Here is a 24256-nt window from a genome sequence, read left to right on the forward strand (position 1 = left end):
ATGTCTCCGAGGAGGTGAGGGAATTGGTGATGAACTACATACCGCTGGAAAGGAAACTGGAGACACCTCGAGAAGGAGCCCCAGAAGAGGGAAATAGGAATCAGGGAGCTGAATCTGATCCATGGATGATGGAGTTAGATCCATAAGAAGAGGCAGAGCCTCAAGAGGAAGCCTCTGAACTACAAGAAGCTGAAGAAGAGCAACTAGAGGAAGATGAGCCCCAGGATATAGAACAAGAAGAGTCTGAACCTGTGGACATAGAGGTCGAGGAGGACCAAGAGCCTTTTAGGATGTTCCGTGAGTTTCAAGAAGAAGCAAATGATGAGTCTGACTATTATGCCCCTACAAATGAGTGATCTAATTTCTATGCACCCTCCTTTGAGTCGGTGCCACATTCGCTCACCATGGCATCGGGGAAATTTTTGAAAGATGATACCCTCATCCACCCGCCTGGTGGAGCGTAGCCTCTAAAGACCGATCTTCCTCGTTCAGAGTGGCTCCTCGACCCGTCATTTGTAAGGATGTGTTCGAGAAAATGCAAGCTGTGGGGACACCTTACACCACTCGAGTTAGACTGCCAGTCCTCGAGTTGGTCTACGCCTATAAAAGATGCCCGTTTCACCGCAATCAAGCGGGCCATACCTTGAATGAATATTTGGGATTAAGGAGAAGGATTGTTAGCTTAATTGATGATAGGATCATTGGAACTTTATGGGGACCGCATACCCTACTAGTCCATGACCTTATAGTCCCAGGAGAAGGAGTCACCACCGAAACTCAGATCTGGCGGTATGATTTCATAGTCTTTGAGGAGACATATGCCCGCATCTTCTAAACTTTGGCTACTTTGAGGAAAATCACACCAGCGGAACCTGTCCACGAGCTCGCGCCAAAAGAGCCTAACAGGAACAAATTTTACTTATACCATACTGGAGCTATGAGACACGACATTGAAGAATGCTATGCATTCAAGCTCGAGCATATGATTAAGACAGGGGAGATTTTAGTCATCCCGCCACAGTACTGAGAAGAAAGGAAAAGTGAGAGAGCGAGTTCGTAAGGACAACGACTCGCAGAGCTACATTTTTGGGTAGATATTAGTTGTCCCCCACTTTTGCACATAAAAATTCCCCCCTCCCCCCAATAAATATGTAAGGAACCACGCTGACCTGATGTCCCTATGAAGGGATACGTGGGAAGCCCTTATTGGGGCTGGTCTGGGGATGTCTTAGTTTAGGTTTAGCTCAAAGGATATTTAAGAAAATATATATCCTCGTTTGTAAGCTGAACTACGATAGGGCCTGATTTCCCCCGGAGGGATATATAGGCAGTCTACGTAAGACTCGACCCCTATATAATATAAATTATAACCCCCCTGTTATGTTATAAGAGAAGAAGGAATTGCCAAAGTCAACCTCAAAGCCCATTGGATCAAGATCCACTTAGACACAAAAGGCCCATAATATCTGAACCTTTAAAACAAAGGATCAATTAATTATTCAGGTTTTAATACATGACTCTATGTGCTACGTGCGTTTTCAAATATGATAAATGTGATATATATATATATATGTGTGTGTGTGTGTGTGTGTGTGTGTATATATATATATATATATATATATATATATATATATATATATATATACACATATATATTGGCACCAGATGGCTGACTTTGCCTACCATTAAGTTATTTTTGTATTTTAAAATGAGGCCGATTAGTTTAGCACCGAAAATTGGCATACTTCACGAGATTAAAGGCCGTGTTAGCATCCCTATCGAACGAAGATAAAGGAAAAAAGAAAATGACTGGTACACCAGATAATAGTAGAAATGAGCTCGTTCTTCATGAGGGAGATACCCAAGACCCACAGGTAGTGTCGTCTCAAGAAGATGTGATCGCGACATTACTAACTGCCGTCATGGCCCTCCAAGAAAAGGTGGCTAGGAATGAGGAAGCCAATGCTAACAACGGCGCCTCAACTGACAGAAGAAGGCCTCCCCCTCCCTTCCCTTCACTGAGCTCTCCAATGCCTGACCACTTTCCCGTCTACCCACCAGGAATCATCCCGCCTCCATCAAATCCAACTGACCCAAATCACTTTGGTGTTTCTTACCGCACTCCACCACCAACAAAATACACTCAAATTCCGGGAACCACTTATTCGGTTACCTCATATCAAGCCTCCCAGCCAGTGTTCATCGATCTGGTAAACCAACTACATGTTTCAGCTCTGCCAACTGGGCGAACCACGTCAATCCCACTCACCAAATAGTGTCTTTTTACACTCCCAACATCCCAAACGAACCTTCTCCAAGACACAAAGAACTGGACCACTATGTGGAAATAAAGAAGGCCTGGAAGGCTGAACGACAAACATGAGAGGAATATGGAAAAGAAAATGGAGGATCTATTGGAAAGGTCCAACAGGACCACCAGGAAGTCCACAAGGTTAAGGTACGACAATCTGTGCATGCATCCAGACTTGGACTTACCAGCAGGATTCATGATCCCAAAGTTTGAAATGTTCTATGGGACAGGGAGTCCCAAAGCACATCTTTGGTCTTACTGTGACCAGTTAGTTGGTATTAAAAAGAAGGAACCTCTGATCATGCGACTATTCAGCCGAAGTTTAACTGGCGAGGCCGCTGAATGGTTCGCGACCCAAGACATGCGCCAATGGCTTACTTAGGAGGACATGGCAGAAAGCTTCATGGAGCGATTTCAATTTAACGTCAAAACAGTGCCTGACTGATACTATCTTGAAAAAGTCAAACAAAAGTCAACTGAGAACTACAGAGAGTTCGCCAGCCGGTGGAGAGTCGAAGCAGCTCACGTGCAGCCACCAATGTGTGAGGGGGAACTGGTCTCCGTATTCATTAGATAATAGGAATCAGACTTTTGTGACAGAATGTTGTCCATGGCCGGAAGGCCCTTCACTGAATCAGTCAAAATGGGAGAGACAATAGAAGATGGTCTCAAGTCTGGTAAGATCATCAGCGTCTTCAATAAGGCATCTGGACAAGCGCTGCAGGAGTCTTCCGTAAAAAGAAAGAGGACGTGGCGAGCATATCCTATATACCAAGCCCAAACCCTACAAGGCGGGAAGAACCACAATTTTCTCACCCAGTTCCACTCCCTACCAATTACCCGATTTCACCCTACAGCCCTACACCTATATTCTATGTAAAACCAGGCTTTACTTATCAACAACAAAATTACCAGGCGGCAGACCATGCCTACCGCCCACCACAAAATAACCCACCACAAATCCATCCACCACTGAATTACCAAAATCAACCCCCACCATTAGCATACAATACTCCACGTCCTTCTCTCGAGAGGAAGACAGCAAGATAATTTACAAAACTGCTTGAGCCGAGGGCTCGACTCTTTGAAATGTTACACGCCGCAAGCTTAATCCAGAAAGTCCCTCCAAAGCCGGCTTAGCCCGGGAATAGTTTTTTCAGGGCCTATCAGACTTTCGCCAATCATTCAGAGGGCAATGGGCATAGCACAGAAGACTGCATAAATCTCAAACATAAGATCCAGGATCTGATTAACAGGGGAGAGATCATCCTGGAAACAGCGGCTCTCAATGTAAACACGAACCCGTTGCCCAACCATGGGAACAACGGAGTCTATATGATTGAAAAGGATAAAGACTAGGAAGTTTGCAGGGAATTGGTCCCCAGAACAGTTAAGTCCATCAAACAAACAGGGGCTTCCCTCACACTCCAGGATCGTCCCAATTTTAAGGTCATGATCCCGACACTAGAAATTCCAAGGGCTATATCGAGGTTCAGAACCTTAGTCCCAGCACCAGTAGCACGACAGATAGTGTCCACTCCCAAAGAATCAGTCACTGTGCAAGCGGCCATGGTCCAAGGCATGACTCGCTCAGGAAGATGTTACACCCCTGAAGAACTGGCCCAAAATGGTGCAAAAAAAGAAAACAACCAGAAGAGGGTAATAACTGAAGGAGAAGCCGAAGATTTCTGGCGGCGTATGCAGCCAAAAAATTATTCAATTGTTGAGCATCTGAAGAAAACACCAGCACAAATATCGATGTTAGCACTACTGGCCAGCTCGCCATCACACAGACAAGCTCTCATGAAAGTGGTAGATAATGCACACATGCCAGCAGGTACAAGCAGTGAGGATCTAGCCGAGTTAGTAGCACACATCATTGGAGAACACAAATTTGCTTCTCCAAAGAAGAGTTGCTAGTTGAAGAAACCTCCCACAATAGAGCTCTCTACATCACTTTGGAATGCCGTGACAAAGCGACAGGAAGGGTGCTCATAGATAATGAAGCAGGACTCAGTATTTGTCCTTTAACCACATTAACACAGGTCGGCTACGATATTGGCCAAATCTGCCAGAGCAGGATGAACGTTAGTGCATTTGATGGGCCCCAAAGTGATTCCTTGGGAGAGATAGATCTGAACATCCAGATTGGACCTGCTTCCTTCACAGCAGAGTTTCAAGTCATGGCAATCACCGCCAATTACAATCTACTCTTGGGAAGGCCGTGGATACACTCGGTGGGTGCTGTACCATCCATATTGCACCAGGCCATGAAGTTTGAGTGGCAAGGCCAAGAGATTGTAATCACAGCTGAAAAAGATAAGCAGAAGTACCCCTACAACATCATAATAGTGATAGAAGGAAACTCCAACAGATCAGACTTTTATGTGGTGGAATATATCGAGGCAACCCATTCTAAAGGAAAAATTGATGAACCAATGCCAACAGTCTATAAAATGATTGCCTCCACAATGTTAGGGAATCGCTTTGAGACGAGGAAAGGCCTAGGAAAAGATTTGGGAGGCATAACAGAACCTGTGCTAATCCCGGAGGAAAACTACTACTTCGGCCTAGGGTATACTCCTAGAGAAGACGAGCTCACAAAAGCCATTCGAAGAGAACCAAGAAGGGGAATTCTACCTCAGTCAATTTCGGGGTTATACCAGTCATTTCACGTAAAGATGCTGATATAGAAAGGCAAAGAAGCTAATGAGGGCCTGGAGCTGCTATTTCGGGAGGAGGGATGCTGCGCAATCATCAAAGAACGCCAAGAGATGCCTACCATATGCAACCTAAAGCTGGGAGAGCATTTGGACAATTGGACATCTACTCCCCACTTGGCTCCTCGGTAGAGAGATGGGCTTCTTTTAAAACCTTTTGCTAAAATGACGACATCGGCCGAGGCCCAAATGATCGCCTCCTTTTAAAAAATTGTCTCGTAATGTTAAAAAATGGTTCCGCATCAGGACCGCAGTTTGTAATCAATTACTTTCAAATCAAAGAAAGCCTTGATTTACACAAAAACATTACTTTTTACTAATAATAATAAAACTTTCCCTATAACCATGCATAATGAACAATCATAAAACCTAACTTTACTTTGCCTCACCTTTTCAGTAAAAACAGTAATAAAACAACCGAGAATGTTATGACATGTCGTGAAACAAACGAGGAGAAGAACGAACAAGAGTACAGGCAGTACGACGAAGAGACGATGATGCCAGAGGGCCTGGTAGAAGAGCTGGAAGAATTGGAAGATAAGAAAAGCCAAACATGGATGAAGCCGAGATGATCAACCACGGTGATGAAGAAAATGTCAAAGAAACACGAATCAGTGCTCACTTAGAAGCATCACGGAAAGAAGAGTTGATAACTCTATTAAAGGAATACGTGGACGTCTTCGCTTAGTCATACGCTGATATGTCAGGATTGAGCACTGAAATGGCGACCCAAATATTGCCTATAAAGGGAGGCTTCGTGCCGGTCAAGCAAAAGACCCGGACGTTTAAACCGAACATGAGTATCAGGATTAAGGACGAATTGGAAAAATAGATCGAATCCGGGATAGTGGAGGTAACGTCCTACCCCACTTGGTTGGCCAACATGGTGCCAGTACCCAAAAAAGACAAAGAATTTCGAATCCGTGTAGACTACCAGGATCTTAACCGGGCCAGTCCAAAAGATAACTTTCCCCTTCCGAACATCCACATTCTCATAGATAACTGCGCCAAGCATGAGTTGCAGTCCTTTGTGGATTGTTTCACCAGGTACCATCAGATACTCATGAGCGAAGAAGACACTGAGAAGACAACCTCCATCACCCCTTGGGGAGTTTACCATTACCGGTTAATGTCGTTCGGCCTCAAGAATGCCAGCGCCACATATATGAGAGCCATGACTATCCTGTTTCATGACATAATGCATCAAGAGATCGAAGTATATATGGACGATTTTATCATAAAGTCAAATCAGAGCACACCGCGCACCTGCGTAAGTTCTGCGACAGGCTTCACAAGTTTAGCCTGAAGTTAAACCCGGCGAAGTGCACGTTTGGAGTGCCCGCGGGTAAACTGTTAGGTTTCATAGTTAGCCGAAGAGGCATTGAGTTAGACCTTACGAAAATCAAGGCAACTCAAGAACTGTCGCTTCCAATACCAAGAAAGAAGTCATGAGTTTCTTAGAAAGGCTGAACTACATCGGGCGATTCATAGCCCAGTCAACTGTGATTGTGGAACCAATCCTCAAATCGCTCAAGAAAAATGCCCTCGCAAAATGGAAGGAGGAGTGCCAAGAGACATTCAATAAAAACAAGAAATATCTTTCCAATCCTTATGTCCTACTGCCACCTAGGCAAGAGAGTCCTTTGCTACTGTACCTATCAGTATTAGAAAATGCTTTTGGGAGCATGCTCACCCAATATGACGAAGAAGGCAGGAAGGAACATGCCATTTACTACATAAGCAAGAAGTTCACATCCTACGAGTCAAGATACACACTCGTAGAGAAAACATGTTGCGCCCTGACATGGATCGCCTAAAAGCTAAGGCATTACTTATCGGTATTTACCACTCACCTCATCTCCAGAATGGATCCCTTAAGATATATCTTTCGGCGATCGATGCCCGTTGGAAAGCTAGCCAAATGGAATATGCTAGTAAGCGAATTCGACATTGTGTACATAGCACAAAGGCGGTTAAGGGACAAGCCCTGGCCGATCCACTGACGTAAAAGTGCCGTCGACAACGAACTCGAACCATTACGGACTTTTTTCCTGGGCGAAGAAGTGATGGCAATAGAAGAAGAGTTGGCCGAGCCATACTCAAAATGGAGACTGTTCTTCGACGGAGCAGTCAACTATAAAGGTTTCGGCATCAGAGCAGTGTTGATATCAGAAACAGGACAAAAGCTCAACTTCAAATTTACCAACAACATGGCTGAATATGAACCATGTATTCTCGGCCTCAGGATGGCATTGGACAAGAACATACAAGAGTTGCTAGTAATTGGGGATTTTGACTTGCTCATAAATCAGGTGAAGGGAAATTGGGCGACCAAGAATGACAAAATACTGCCATACGTAAATCTGGTACAGAGATTGTGCGGGAGATTTAAAAATATAGACTTCAGGCATACCCTGAGGGCTCAAAAGGAGTTTATTGATGCTTTGGCTACAATAGCCTCCATGATTCAGCACCCCGAGAGTATCCACATTGATCCCCTAGAGATCACTCTGAAGGAAAAACAGGCTCACTGTGCACAAGTCGAGGCCGAGCCGGATGGCAAGCCATTGTACGCCGACATCAAGGCATAGCTGGATAAAGGAGAGTATCCTCTAGAAAACTCAGTAAATCAAAAGAAAACCATCAGAAGACTAGCCAATGAATTCTTCCTAAATAAATAAGTGATGTACAAAAGGACACCCGATCTCGTGTTACTCAGATGCGTAGACGCCGAAGAGGCCACAAAGTTGCTGAAAGAGGTACACGCGGCGGCATGCAGACCTCACATGAATGGATTTATCCTGGCAAAGAAGATCTTGAGGATGGGATACTACTGGATGACCATGGAGCATGACTTCTCTACATTTGTGCAAAAATGCCATCAATATCAGATACATGGAGACTTAATCAAGGTTCCTCCAATAGAACTACATGCAATGAGCTCCCCTTGGCCATTTGTGGCATGGGGGATGGACGTCATCGGACCCATCGAGCCATTAACATCCAGTAGATATCGATTCATCTTAGTAGCCATCGACTACTTCACCAAATGGGTGGAAGCAACTTCTTACAAATCAGTGACCAAGAAAGTTGTGACTGACTTCATCAAGAACAATCTCATATGCTGCTTCGGTGTGCCCGATTCTATCATAACAGACAATGGAGCAAATCTGAATAGCCATCTGATGAAATATGTCTGTGAACAATTCAAGATAACTCATAGGAACTCTACCACCTACCAGCCATAGATGAATGGAGCCGTGGAGGCTGCCAACAAGAACATCAAAAGAATCTTGTGAAAGATGATCGATAACTACAAAAATTGGCATAAGCAGCTGCCTTATGCTTTATTAGGGTACAGAACGATGACCCGAACATCTATCAGAGCAACCCCATATCTCCTTGTCTACGGCACGGAAACGGTCATACCCGTAGATGTGGAGATTCCTTCACTCAGGTTCATCCAAGAAGCAGAACTGAACGATGCAGAATGGGTTAGAAACCGCTACAAGCAGCTGGCCATGATCGACGTAAAAAAGAATGGTGGCAGTATGCCATGGATAGCTATATAGATAGTAAATGTCTCGAGCTTTCAACAAACAGGTCAGAGCCCGACTCTTTCAAATTAGGCAACTCATACTCAAGCGAGTCTTCCTTTACCAAGAAGAATACAAAGAAAAATTTGCACTGAAATGGAAAGGACCATACATGGTCAGAAAAGTACTCTCGGAAGGAGCCGTGGTCCTAGCCTAGATGGATGGACAAGAATGGCCCAAAGCTATCAATGCAGACGCACTCAAGAGATACTACATTTAAGACTCCATTTGCTTGTAATCAGACTATTGTTTCCCTATAATTGTACCTTCTGCTTGTAATCGCACTTTTATAATAGAATAGGGAAAAACAATCATCCATGTAATGAACTATGTGATGACCTGACTTTCCCAGAAGTGGAATACGTAGGCAGTCCATATCGGACCCGGTCGTATCATTAGTAAAAAAACCAAAACTTAATTACTTTTTTCTAAACTACGTCCGACCTGATTTCCTGCTGCGACAGGATACGTAGGCTTTTTAGAGATCGGTCGTTACAAAAGAAAAACACAAAAAAACCTTAGGAAACCTCGGAGACATGAAGTCTTGAGAAATTAACAAGATCAGAATACAAGGATCAATACAAGAGTCAGTGGACATCGACCCTACACTGGGGCAGAGTTTTTGAGGAAACCTCAAAAATTCCCATCAGAAGTAACCAACAAAGGAGATAATAAACCCAGACCATACATTGGGGTAGAATTTTTTAGGAAACCTTAAAAATTCCTGTATGAAGACACGATACAAGGGTTAATCAGAGCAAGACCTAAAATTGGGGTAGAATTTGTGAGAAGGATCTCCAAATTCCCAGTTTAGGACTTAAGAACGCGACCTCCTGGAAGATCGGAAGACTTCGTTCGAAAAACACATGTCATGACATCTAAAAGAAACAAAGGTTTTTCGAAGAGAACAATGCGCATTTTATGACTTTACAATGAACGAATGATAAAGACATATCAGGCCAAAAGGGTCGCAGTGGATGAGCATAAAAATGCATTCGACTAAAACGGTCATGACAAAAAATAAAGGGGCATATCCGACCACGGGGGTCGCAGCCAATACAACGAAAGAAAGAAAGATTATCTAGACGCAAGGGCCATATCTGTCATATGCATGCTAAAAGGGCTATTCATTCATTCAAATTTCCAAAAGGGCCATTCATTCATTCAAATTGCCAAAATGGCCATTCATTCATTCAAATTGTCAAAAGGGCCATTCATTCATTCAAATTGCCAAAAGGGCCATTCATTCATTCAAATTGCCAAAAGAGCTATTCATGCATTCAAATTTCCAAAAGGGCCATTCATTCATTTAAATTTCCAAAAGGCTATTCATTCATTCAAATTGCCAAAAGGGCCATTCATGCATTCAAATTGCCAAACGGGCCATTCATTCATTCAAATTGCTAAAAGGGCCATTCATTCATTCGAATTGCCAAAAGAGCCATTCATTCATTTACATTTCCAAAAGGGCCATTCATTCATTCAAATAGCCAAAAAGGCCATTCATATCAAACAACCAAAAGATCCATTCATTCAAACAGCCAAAAGGGCCATTTATGCAAATAGCCAAATGGGCCATTCATCCAAATACCACGAAGAATATCTACAATGTTGTCAAATTCAGGAAACATGTACATGGCCGCCAAAAAGGAGCCGGCTTGCGAAACCAGATCTAGGCAAATTGCGGAGCAAACGTGGAAGTTTTCTTACCCAGCAAGTCAAGATAGGGTGCCCGCGAGAGTCAAGCTCTACGGCCAGGATTTGAAAGCCATCCTATCTCAGACTCAGCTACAATTTTGTTTGTCATTTATTTTCTTTACTAAAAACTGCAATCGGTCACATCGGGAAATTCGAAGGTATTCCTACATAAGGGGCATACTCTTTTCCAGCGAGTCGAACTATATGTGACCTGATTCCCAGAGACCAGGTATATGTAGGGGCTATATATCAAAGGAACTATATTAACAAAATCAGCTTGTTAATGGTATTACTCGTTTGATTATGTCTTAATTTTGTTTATAATTAAAATATCATGGCTAATAATTGATATTTTAATTGTCGCCTACTTGTTGGACTGCCCATTTTTCCTTTGATACATATAAATACACCATGTATACACACATGAATACATTGAGTGTATATATATGAGAAAAGGCCCATTTTCATTTCTTTTTTGGCTGGCCGAGCCCAGTCCACAATGGACTTGACTTGGCCTAACTCGCAAAATATATATACTCCCTCTTCACAAAATCAGACCTCAAAGGGGGGTCTTATGTCGTCTGCGGCTAGGGTTCTATAACCCTAGCGCCGCCACCCCATTCCTCCTCTTTTCTCTTTCCCATCCCATCGCCGTTTAGGTATGACTGTAGAGGAGTGGGTGTGTAAGGCGTCAATGACAGAAAAAGGATGAAACATTTATGGCTTCGTCCTTGTTCACAACCTTCTACCAAAAAAACTACCCAAACACGCCTTAAAGAGGTACAATCTACCCTTTTCTTTCTATTTATCCTTTATTTTGTTGTATGCAAGTGGATTGGGTGAATCCGGCTCAAATCGATCCATTGATTGTAACCTCTTCTCATCCTATTAGTTCATTTGGTGAGTCAAGTAAAGATTTGTGAAAAATCATAGGTCCGACATCGGTATTTCTAAATTTTGGGACCAATTTTGGGGTTTTATAAATAGAACCCCAACCCTCGCACTCAAACAAGTTTTTTCAGAACCCTAAGCCTGAATACTGAGTGCTAAACTCAATATTTAGGCTCTAATTAGTAAAATATTTTTTAGATTTAAACTTTTTTAAGTTTGAGTCTTTAGTTCCAAAACTTTCTTCTCTTTTTTCTGTTGGTGTGGTTGAGTTTGGGATTTGGAAGCACAAGGGCTTCAAATTCATTCTTGATTCATGGTTGCGCTAAAAAAAAAAAAGTAACACTTTAATCTTGCTGCTTATCTTTAGTTATTTTCCAGTTATTTTTATGGTAATGCCTTTTCTATTAAGTGTTTTTAGCTTAATTAGTGGTAGAGTGACTTTGTTTATTACCTCAGCATATGGTTAGACTTGTTATAAGTTTGAACTGGGTCTCTCTGAACCTTATATTTGAGTTAAATCATATGCCTAATCTTGTTTAAATCATATGCCTAATCTTGTTATAATCATTTAGCTGATTCAGAGAATTCAATGGACTATATATGTGTATGGTTGAACAAAATCTCTGATGCTGTTTTATTAGTACAGATATTATAGACTTGGATATTTATGAATGATGCTTGGACCTCTGCTTAACTGTTTATCTTTTAGGATGATGGTATAAAGTTGTTTGATATAAATGACTTAAACAATCTTACAATAACACTGCTTGATCCTGTTTGAATATGCAAGACTATCAATAAATGATGATGATTACCATAAGTTGACTGTAGCATGTCATCCCGAAATCTTAAACTTGTTTTTTGAGTCAAATATGTTTGCTTATGTTATAATTGGTTGCATAGTTCATGATCAGGCTAAGTAAAGAGTCATAGTTGGTCTAAATAAGGTCTAGTGGGTAAACATGCTCATATAGGTCTTTAAATGTGATCAAGGTATTAGAAGGTATTTAAATGAGGTTTGACTACTTTTAGATGTGTACAAGCCTAACTGAGTATTGTAAAACATGATCCAAGCATCTGAGGGAGTCTGAATAGGCTGGACTTGTGCATAAGTCTGCTTAGGCTCTCTGGGAATGAAACAAGTAAAGTGTCCCAGTGGGACCCTGTGAGTTAAGAATGGAAAGGCAAAGTGGTTCTTATCTTGGATAATTAAGCCTAAATTAATAGGGTGTCTTGTCTCTGAGATTGTCAAGATGCCTTATTTGACCTTACCATGTCCTGTTGTACATAGATCATTTTAGAACGGGAAAAAAAGAAGTTGGGGGGGGGGGGGGAGGGGGGGAGGGGTTCTAGCAAGCTAATATGCTGTATATGTGGTTTCATCCTTGGCTGACCATAGGACCTTAGGAAATTCCTTGGTTGTCATTCTACCTATTCAAATAAGACTTGCATGACATCCCCTAAAAGATAATTTGAATACTTGTTAATATCTGGAAACCTTTATGTGATTGTGTGTTTTTTTAGTTGTGCTTAATAATATGATTGGATATGCCCAAAAGGGTTTGGTCAATGCAAGTGCATTTGAATGAAGTTCAAAACCTATTTTTTTTTTTTTTTGAAACACTTGTAAAAATTCAGGTAGATTTAACTATGTTTGGCTTAGTTTAAATCTGTCTAAGTATGACTGAAGTCTTCTTTTTCTAAGTGTGTGCTTGAAATGACCTAGATATGATTGTGGAATGGTTTGATGTCATAAACTTAAGTAAAAGAATGTGATATAGGCAGAAGTCCTTGATAATGATATGAATCAGTGGCTGAAGGTAAACCTCTGCACTTATGTTGTAAAATCTGGTCTAAATAACCTGGAAAGAAGAACTAGAAGAGTTAGGAAACACTTCACCTGTCTTGTTTATCACTCAGGACTATTTGAACTAGATGGTGTGTGAAATTAATTCTGTGTAATCCCTAAAAGCTAGACATTTGCCCTCTTGTAAGTAATTTGAAATCTGAAACACGAGGAAAAGAAAAGAATAGATAAGTAGGAAACCCTCTGACCCCTTTATGCACTATCCTTTTTCCCATCCATGTGTATGATTTTGTCTCTTTCTTTTGACTAAGGTTATTCAAACTGATAGTTTTGGCACAAACTAATCACAGTTATTCTGAAAGCTGGTATTAATAAGAAAATGATATTGTATGCTTAAAACGGTGAAAATGATTATATATTTAGAACGGATATACTTGTTATATCTTAATCTGGATGTCTGTATGGTCTGCTCATTGTTCTTTATCTCTTGTCCTGATGAGAGGGATTCAAAATAGCTTCATTGATTAAGATCCTGGGCCTATTCAACAGGAATAGCTCATTTAGGTCAGTATTAACTAGGTGTTTAACTAGGGTTCAATTTAAGGATATGTGTTAAGTTAAGCTTAACTACAGAGTCTTTAGTGGTTGTCACTAAGGCATGAGAGTATGGTGAACGGGTTGAGGGTGCCTCAGGAGAGTAAAAGGTGAGCTTAGGCATGAGTTGAAAGTGATAACCAATGGAACCTTTGCTCTCTTTTTACTGGAAGTAAGATTCAGGAAAGGCTTGGGGAAGTGACTCTTCACCTTGTCCTGCTTCTCTTTTAGGACCCTGAGGTTCTATTTTCCTCCTATACCTCATTCCCATGGCTATGGGACTCATAAGGGCTATATGTTGGTTAAGAAAAAAACTTAACATTATCTGGGGAAGGTCTTTTAGAACACCATGTTTGTTTCAAACCAAAAGTAGAGAACAGGGTCAGAGTCTTGTCATAATCAGTCCTCTAAGTTAAATTAACCTGTAAAATGATAGTTGTATGTGTTGTTGGTGCCTGACTTGGTTAAATGACAAAGGGAGAAAGCCATAATGTGTGTATATGTGAACTCTGATTCACATGACCTAGGGAAGCCTTTTAAAGGGACCTTAGAATGGGGGATTGATAAGAACCAGGTATAACTTGATTCATAGTATCTTTCCCCCTAAATAAGAGGTGCCATGGCATGCCCTTAGGTCTATGGGATATGTGTTTTCTGACTACATGCTATTTGGTCCTCTATTTTTTATCATTAAATCCAAAGATTGCAAGAGAATGAACCTGTCAAGTGATCAAGAATGGCTAGCATAGTTAGAGAAATAGACTATCAACTTAAGAACACTAATTCTTAGAAAACAGAAAGGAATTGACTAAGTTAAAACCTGAACAGTAGCCCTTTCTGTTTAAAAAAAAAAAAAAAACACTAAATCTAAGTTAGTTGATCTATGTGCATCTTGTGCTATCTCTCTTTCTCAAATTTTTGCTGAAACTAGATGTTAAGGTTGTCTCTTTCCTCCTTCTCATTTCACCTGAGGCTTGGTACATATGTAGCCTGTATACCTTTGCATTTGCTTCCACCAATTTGACTGGGACTTGAAGATAATTCTTATGCTACCTTGAGTATCTAAAGCTTATTTGAACACTGTTCTGCCTTGTGTTGTGTCTCCTTTTTCAAATCATAGGTTTTATACTTGGCTTCTTGTTGCCGTTAACATGGCAAACTCTTCTCCATGACCTCTTTGTTTCTTCTTTGAGTTTGATTCCTAATAGGGACATGGCATCGCTATTCTCATTATGAAATAGTCAATATGCCAAATTAAATTTCTCTGTGTGCTGATGTGCTATCTGTTAATGCTTAAGGACTTGCTGAACCTGTGTGAGTAGCCCATCTGCCTAGTGTTGGATCAACTAGCTTGAACCTGAATTTGCCTTCGTGTGGGATGAATATCATTACTTGTAAAATTTGAGATAGTTGTTCAGACTGTTTGTAGGACTCTTAGTTCAAGGCATGTTTAAAGCTAGATTAGACACAAGAAGCATACTAAGTCATTGAGGAAGGAAGAAGTATACATAGGATATACAATTAACATATACATACTATAGACACACCATTAGAATATTAGAGGCGGACAGTTGCGTTTTGTGAATATACAAAGTGCCTTGGGCCTTAGTCCTGGGCCAATTTAACTCAACAGGCAATTGGGCTTATGTCACGACCCGACTAGGGCCATGACGGGTACCCGGGGCTAACCACCGAGCCCCACTCATTCTATTACTTATCTTGCCTTTATTCATATTTCTTATCATTCATAATCATAGAAAAACTATTTTTATTTAAAACATATTTACCTTTATATACATAAGCCCTTTCGGCTATCAAAATAATATATACATATGATGAGAAACTGTGAGACCATTCTACCCACACATACGTATCTACGAGCCTCTACTGGAACACTAGATATAGGGACGGCACAGGACCCCGTCGTGCCCAAAATACATATACACAAAACAATAAGCAATGGCACCTCCGGAATAATGGAGTGCTCTTAAGGCCTGCTAACAGCTCCTACAAGCCTGGATCTCCTCCCTGTTTACCTATGGGCATGAACACAGCGTCCAAAGAAAACGGACGTCAGTACGAACATTGTACTAAGTATGTAAGGCGTGGATAATAACATAATAAGAGTATGAGGAATAGTATAAGGTAAAAAGAACCGTTCATTTCTCCTAATACCTTTTTAAACGTTCGACATACGTACTTACCCCTTTATCTCCTAGAGATACATTTGTACATCCACATGCTTACATATACAATAACTTACAAAGCAGTACAGCCACGTACCCCGCCATATAGGCTCGGTATCATCCGTACTCGGCCCTCCCGGGACTCGATGATATCCGTACTCGGCCCTTCCGGGCTCGATGATATCCGTACTCGGCCCTTCTGGGACTCGATGCTATCCGTACTCGGCCCTTTCGGGACTCGATGCTATCCGTACTCAGCCCTTCCGGGACTCGATGCTATCCGTACTCGGCCCTTCCAGGACTCGATGCTATCCGTACTCGGCCCTTTCGGGACTCGATGCTATCCATACTCGGCCCTTTTGGGACTCGATGCTATCCGTACTTGGCCCTCCCGGGCTCGATGCTATGCATACATACATATATCATACATAAGCATATCATATGAGTTACCATAGCGTATACATCATCATATCATTCATACATCATCATCGTTAACCCTCGTCCGGGTAACCATCATATGCCGCCCACTAGTGGTGATCGTGTCCCCTTCTAGGCGCGGTGGAATCACAACGGCCGCGCTTCGCGGTGACATGTCGACCATTTAGGCGCGGTGGAATTATATCATCGTACATATCATAGACTTATCATTATCATTCATCTCATAGGCATATCATGACTTTATTATAATTTGGCATCATTATTCATTTATCACAAAAACATACATTAGAACTTGAAGGCAACTGTAGCTATGTCGGGGTGACATAAGGTCGTGGACCCCCGATTACATTATGGAGTAATCATAATCATCATATCTCACCTTGAAGGGGTTAACGTTTTAAGGTGAGTATACCCAAGAAAAAGCATCAATGGAACTATACTTAGAATCGTTAACTTCATGGGCATCATATCTCACTTTAGGATTCTTTAGACTTAACTCATCATCATCAATTATCATACTCGTGTCTTACCTCTTTTCTTTATCTTATACATATGTAGCTCCTTATAGTCATAGACTCATCGTCACTATTATCGTGCTCATAATATATCTCTTATCTTTATCTCATATGGCTATTCGTGAACATAGACTCTTAGTTTCCGGAATGTAGGAAAATTCATGGAGAAGGAGGGAAAATCATGCTGAAAAGGAAGGGACTAACATCATAAGGTGGGTCTAGCAACAATGAATAATATCAAGGAATCGTATGAAGGTCATTAGCTTTGTAGAAACATCCTATCATGAGCTTTAGGGTCTCTAGACTTGGGCTCATCGTCATATTCATAACATATCTCTTAACTTTATCTCATGAGAGCTCTTTATAACGTAGACTCATCATTTCCGGTATATACATATATGTAGAGAAGTCATAGAAAGATAGGAAGATTCTTACCATAGAGTCATGCCTTAGAAAGAAAGGACTAGCCTTACATACCTTTTTCGTTTAACAACTCTATCGCTTGATTGCTCTTCTTCAACGCTCACGTTTCTACCTTCAAGAGAATTCGCATCAACATTAGCTAATCAATTATAAGAACGTGCTTACTAAAGCTAGAGAAAATTGGGCAGCATTTCCTTTGTTTATACAACTTTCCTCCATATTCCATATCAACTCCCAACCATCCATAACAATAAACATAATATCATAAGCAACGATCATCATTCATTTACATTATCCACATTTCACAAATTCATTTCAATTCTCCATAATCATGATCATAGTTCACTATCGCGTTCTTTCACATATAATACTTATTCCATGTTCTAAATATCATTCATAACCTACTTACAATCACAACATATCCATATTCATGATTCAATCCAAACTACTACTCAACAATGACACTATTCCCACATTTATGACCCATTTTCTATACTCTTCTACAATCCAAGTGTTTCAACTTCTCAATACCTTAAACAACATGAAAATACCATAAAACTTACCTTAGATAATGTAGGAATAAGCCTTGAGTGGAAATACTCTTCTTGCACCAAAACCCTAATTCACTTCCAATGGGATTTCTTGACTTAGATGAACTTTAATGGGTTTCACACTCTTGATTTTGTTGGTTTGATGAAGTTGATCATAAATTTCCTTTGGATTCTTGTGGATGAAGAGTGGAGAAAGTTCTAGAGAATTCTTGAGTTGTGGAGTGAAAAATGAAATGAAAATAAATGAACTTGGGTCCCTTATATCAACATTTAAATCTGTCCCGACACATTTATACGGACACACATACGGTCCGTACAATTTATACGGTACGTATGTGTGACCGTATAATGGTTCCAGTAGAGGCCCTTATTCTGGGCAGAACATACGGTTGGACGTACGGTCCGTATGTTTTATACGGCTAGTATGTTTGGCCGTATAATGCCCAGCTTTCCGAAGTTCGTTCTCGTCGACTCGTTTGATCTCCAATCCTTATGGAACCTTCTTAACACTTGTTTAACACCTCAACACCAATCTAAGGGTCATTATAACTCTTCTTTAAAGCATCATTAAATCATCATTACCTTGTTACTCGTAAATCCTTTCCGATACATAACGTATGCCTTGCCTTTCTTGGCAAACTTTCTTCTATTACCTCGAATGCCTTCGAAATCTCAATTAGGATCATCAAATGCTATTTCTTACTTATCGAAACATCGCATACTTCATGCCCTTCGTTAGTCTATTCACTGTGCATGAACGAAATTTTTTTCGCGGTGTAACAGCTTAGCCCATTTCAGAACCTTAAGAAAAGATTATGGATCAGGCCTAATTAGAAATATGAAGCAAAGGAAATGGGATATGGTCCGGGTAAATTTTTCCTTTTAACCACAATTGTGGGATGTATGATTTGGCATAACGTGTATATATATGTATGCTTTCCTTTATATATGTGTGATTATACATGTGTGTGATAAGATCAGTCAATCGAATCTAACCGGGGTCTTTTGTTTTCTCCTTCCTCCTCTGCTGCATGGGCACTTGGGTCCGGTTGAAGCCAAACCTGTTGGGCCAAGGCCTAACAAGTCAATTCTTTCATGAATAGAATCAAGTCTGATGGAAAGAAAGGGAAGAAAATGACATAGGCGTGCCGAAGGCCCAACCATGGGTGAAAATGGTTAACTAGGGGTTTGGTACACCCCTAGTCTATCCCTCCTCTTGCATTTATTTATTTATTTTTTGTTAAGTGTGGTATGGTATTTGTATTTGTAAAAGAATGCTCACATTATTATTGGAATCCTTTTGATTATGAACTAGCCATCTTAGGACTACAGTACTTATGCCGTTTAGTCGACTTTAGGCCCCCCAAATGATTTCCAAAACCCGAATTTAGTATAACTATTTTCAAAACCAAAAGGAATAACAAGATGAAACAATTCTTCAATACAAGTTCAAAATAGATGCAAAAAGGTTTTCAAATAATAAACGGCTTCTAACTAACACGGACCGGATCAGTTTTCTTTTCCCTAAACAATTTTTTTTCATTTTTGGAAAGTAGAAAAAGAAATTGATTTCTTAATAGAAAAATCAAATAAGAATGAAATGTTTTTTTTTTTTTTGGGTCAAGCCCATCTATAAACTTGATGTTTTAAGGCCTAAAGGCCCATTCAACTTCAAAAATTAAGCAGATAACAAAAAAAAGGGCAGAGATAAACAAAGCCCACCTGATTTAGAAAAAGAGTGATTTTTGGGCCTAAACCCGACTTAGGATCGAGGAACCGATTGTATATATACGGACTCACCGAAATAAAATCAAGTCATTTTTACAAACTCGGTTTATCTAAATAAGTGTAATTATGTTCGTAAAACGCAAGTCAGAGATAAGATGTTCGAAAGTACTATATGGGTTGACCCAAAACGAGGTGTATGGTTAAAACATGGACACATATATTCTTACCCATTCTTTAAAAAACCAAAACATTTTACACTTTACAAAAAATATACCATCCCTGTATATAAAAGGAGACTATTCTTATCCGGATATTATAAATCCGAACCTAAAATATCCATATATAAGGGGAATATATTCAGTTCTTTTTTCTAAAACCAAAATATGCAAATAATGACAGTCTTTTATAAAAACGTGGGAGATTGAATACTAACTAAGCAGTTTATGCAGATAACCACACATTGGAATTCGAAGGTCAACCGCATAGTAAGGATCTTTAATACTAGGGTGCCTAACACCTTTCCTAGGGGATCACCAGAACTCTTACCTAGAACTTTGGACTACGAAGGCTTTTTTCACTGTATTTGAATAAACCCTTCGAAACTGGTTTTCCTAATTTTCTAAAAATTAGGTGACGACTCTTTGTCAAAACAAGTCCGAAAGAGAAACAACAAGTTCTTAGTAGCTTTCCGAGCGCTAATCCTGCCCGCGAAATGCGAACCATTACAAACCGTAACCAAACATTTTAAAGTGTAATCTAAGGCTTCTCGAAGCAAACTGTGGCCAAGAATTAGAGGAAATCCAGAAAAGTCTTAAAAGTCTCTGTGGAATCTTAAATACTTTACTCCTTTTGTATGTGTTTATCCTTCGGTTTTATAGGTGACGTGAGTGAATTTAACTTGTTAACATAAATACCGTGATTTTTTTAAACTCTATCAATAATTCTAACTTGTGGCAGAGTTAACCTGTCATATATTTCACGTTACTAATTCCACTTTTAATGAACATTAATTTGTAATTATCTTTAAATGACCTCGGTGTATGAAAGTTAAAATCGATAGGACTTGGTAGTATTGTAATGAGAAAGTCAAGTCTGAACTTAGACAAATGGTCCTTACAGGAGTTAAGGTCAGTCTCCTTATACATGCTAATTAACATCCACCTCCAAATGCAAAATAGCACCAAACAAGAAATTTCTTCCTTTACCGTTAAGGTAATTAAAGTTCCCTAAGAAATTTTTTGCCAAACAAGAACTTCTTTCTTTACCGTTAAGGTAATTAAAGTTCCCTGAGTAATTTCAGCAAGAATTTACTCACGCTCGGTACTTACATCAGATTATATTTTCCATAGTTGAAAGACAAGATGAGGTAAAAATTACATGTTGATTGACCATGGTAAGTGTTTAAAGTGTATCTAGAAAACACACGTTATGTATTCTTTAGATCTTTGTAAACACCGAGGAAAGTTTTCTCTCTTTTCTGATCCAATATGTACTTTTTCATAATTAGAACGCTTGGAAGTACTTTTGAAAAAATTCTCATAGATAGGTTATATAGTAGTGGACATGTTACTAATACCAGCCTTCTACTTTTTGGGAGTTTTGTATAAATATGTAAGTTTCTGATTGAACAAGAAGTGTCTCAAGCCAATGTCCTCGAAATGCCATTGAAGAGAAAACAAAATTTCTATACTAGCAAAGTACATCGAAGCTTCAATTTGTAATTGTTAAATTAATATGAATTTGTTTGACATTGTAACTTATTTTTACACTACCGTGCATTTTAGGACGGAGAGAGATGAGAGAGCATTGATTGCTCTTGTAAATGGGCGAGCAACAACTGGAAAGGTGCCATGCGCCTGAGATTTTGCCACTTCTGGCAAAGAGTGACGCGAGAGAGAGGAGGGAAGCGAGGGCTACTAGGATTTCTGCCCTTAGCTGTTCCCTTGTGTGAAATGAGGGATCTCCTCATTTAATCAAAGCATGGGCCGGGTCAGAGGAGCAGAATGGGCCTTGGACGAAAATAAATGAGATTTTCGGGTAACTGGCCCAATTTGAAAGAGATGAGTTGATTTTAAGAATGTGGCTAAAATTGAAATAAAATAATCCCTTATTTTTGTGCGGATTGTCCTTTATATGGACTGGTCTTTAATTTTTGTCCCTCAAATCAATGGTCTTTAATTTTGCCTTGCTTCTCTTTTAATGAAAATTTGTGGGCCAAAGTACCCTTATTTGCTAGTCTACAAAACTAGAGATTCTAGGTTCGAACCCCAGCAGGGCAAAAAAAAAAAAAAAAAAAACAATTTCGCAAGGCAAGGTTTCATAGAAACTATGCCTATTCGGGCAAAGTTATAGAAGCATGTTGTCCGTAGATTACGTAGAAATTAAGTTATCCAGCATAAGTAGAAACTAAGCCTATTCGGGCAGAGTTACATAGAAACTATGCCTGACAATACATCATTTTTATGTAACTTTGCCCGAATAGGCATAGTTTCTCTGAAACCTTGCCTTGCGAAATTAGGTTATAGATCCGATTTTTTATTTTTATTTTTCGATGTCAGGGATATTTTTGGCTACTTTTTTATTACTTAAAGTGCCAAAGGGCAAAAATTGAAGACCAGCAATTTGAGAAGCAAAAATTAAAGACCACCCCAAGATAGGGACAATCGTGCGAATTCCCTCTTGGCGTTTAAAATATAACTAAAATGTTTAAAGCATAGCCAAATTGAGTTTTAAAAGTAGCCAAAGATTTAACTGAAAACACTCTTTTCGATGTCAACTAATTAAAATAAAATCAAAATAAACTGATAATCGATTAATTTAATTAAACTTCTTAATTTGATAGAGCAAAATAATTATTGATTATTATAATAAAAATAATGGCTACTGAATATAATGATCTTCTAAGTAGAGGAGGAATTCTGGCGCCTTAAAACAAAAATTACTAGTAGTTTCTTTCATCTTTCAACCACCCAGCGTCGTAGAAAGAATCATATATTTTTAGCTAAAATATTTGGTAGGAAATTGGTGTCTTGATCAGCATAGTATACATGATACCATTCTCCAGTACTACACAAATCTTTATACCACTGAAAATTCTCATACTTGCTGGTCTACGCCAACTCAGATTAACATGACCATTGATGTTCAGGATCTTTTAATATTGACTAAATCCTTAACAAATGCTGAAATTTATTGCAGCTTTAAACTCTTTTAAACCATACAAAGCGCCAAGTTCAGACGGTTTACATCCTTTCTTTTACTAAAAATATTCGTGTCCCATTGGCCCTTCCGTTATTGACAATATGATCTCAACACATTAACATACCTTTGTCTTATCACTAAAGTGAAGAATTCCACCACTATCGCTTAATATAGGCCCATAGGACTATGCAATACCATCTAAGAGCAGCTGACAATGCTATTATCGTTCATGAGATCCTCTCTTAAACTAGACTTAGAAAAAAAGTTCTATCATCTAGAATGGGGACTTTGTAAATGATTTTATATTATAGCTGTAAATTTACAGGGTGTAGTAGGTTGCGTGCCTTTATTTTCCAAATTATTAGTTCCACCTATTAATGGCAGATTAAATTACAACTATTAATGGCTTCTTTTTTGTCAATTTTAAGATCTAGTTGTCTACATAAATACAAGCAAATTACACTTTTGCTCTTGAATTACTGGCAGTATTTAGTCAATTCGATCATCTATTATAGCACCAACAATAATAAACATGTTATTCTTGCAAAACAGATATATAAATGAAACCATTCTGCTTGCAACATGAAAAAAACTAAATAATTTTCACATAAATAAAAGCCAATCCCTTGTGCTTTTGATGCCGTCTCAACAAGATTGGGGGCCTCAGGCCAAACTTCATAGAGAGGTCCTAATTTTCTTTAAAAAAAAATAAAGAAAGATCGTCATATATATTTTTATTTAAACTCTACTTTTTTAGCTTTTTTAGATGCAAACTCATTAATTATTGTTTTATAATCTATTTATTCTAACAATTCTTTTTCAATTAATAATATAGCTAATCCATTCAATCTCTCTTTTTGCATAACCGGATTCATATTTTCTAGTTGACATATTTAAATTGAATAAGTTCTAATAATAACTACAACAAAAATATTTAATAAGAATGTCAAAATGACAAATTTTCAAGGAAATATAAGATAAAGTTAGAACAATAAAACCTGGTTCAAGAATTTGATAAGTTGATATAATGATATTGAAGTAGTGTTGCACTGCTTCAATATAATGATTGCTTGTTGCAATGCTTGATAATTTGAAGAAGACGCCAAAAAAGTAAATCTTGATCTTTTAAAGTCTTAAGTTTTGCGACAAAATGTTTAGGTGTTTAGAGAACGGAGAATTTTCAATAATAATTAGAGTACAAGAATGATGAAAGGAAGAAGAAAATAGGTAAATATAAACAATATAATACTTACCCAAATAAATAAGGATACTACAAATATAAAATTACCAAGAATAGTGATCCCATTCCCCCCAATTATGCTCGACGTAACTACTCCTCCATAAAAGGGAAGAAGTTACCATTTCTCTCCCCAAAAAAACCCCAATGCGGACCCCCCTCCCCCAAACAAACAAATAATAAAAGGAAGAAATAACTGTTGTACTTCTTCTCAATATATCTTCAAACTTTCAATTTAACGTACACTTTTTTTTTAAAGTAGTAAATATATACATATAGGATATTAAAAAAAAGTGGGGCCCCCAAAAAGGTGGGGCCCTAGGCCATTGCCTTACTTGCCTACCCTTTCAGCCGGCCCCG

At 39.2% G+C, this 24256-nt stretch overlaps 1 long non-coding RNA gene across 1 annotated transcript; it reads left to right on the forward strand.

Moving 5' to 3' along the window:
- The first annotated feature begins 12573 nt into the window (after positions 1–12573).
- Positions 12574–19543, forward strand: LOC132056968 (uncharacterized). The gene is made up of 3 exons (XR_009415048.1): positions 12574–15264; positions 18519–18875; positions 18976–19543. It is a non-coding gene; the product is annotated as an uncharacterized LOC132056968 (long non-coding RNA).
- Positions 19544–24256: the final 4713 nt, after the last annotated feature.

This window comes from Lycium ferocissimum, chromosome 5 (assembly GCF_029784015.1).
Source record: "Lycium ferocissimum isolate CSIRO_LF1 chromosome 5, AGI_CSIRO_Lferr_CH_V1, whole genome shotgun sequence".
In the NCBI taxonomy this organism is placed as follows: Eukaryota; Viridiplantae; Streptophyta; class Magnoliopsida; order Solanales; family Solanaceae; genus Lycium; species Lycium ferocissimum.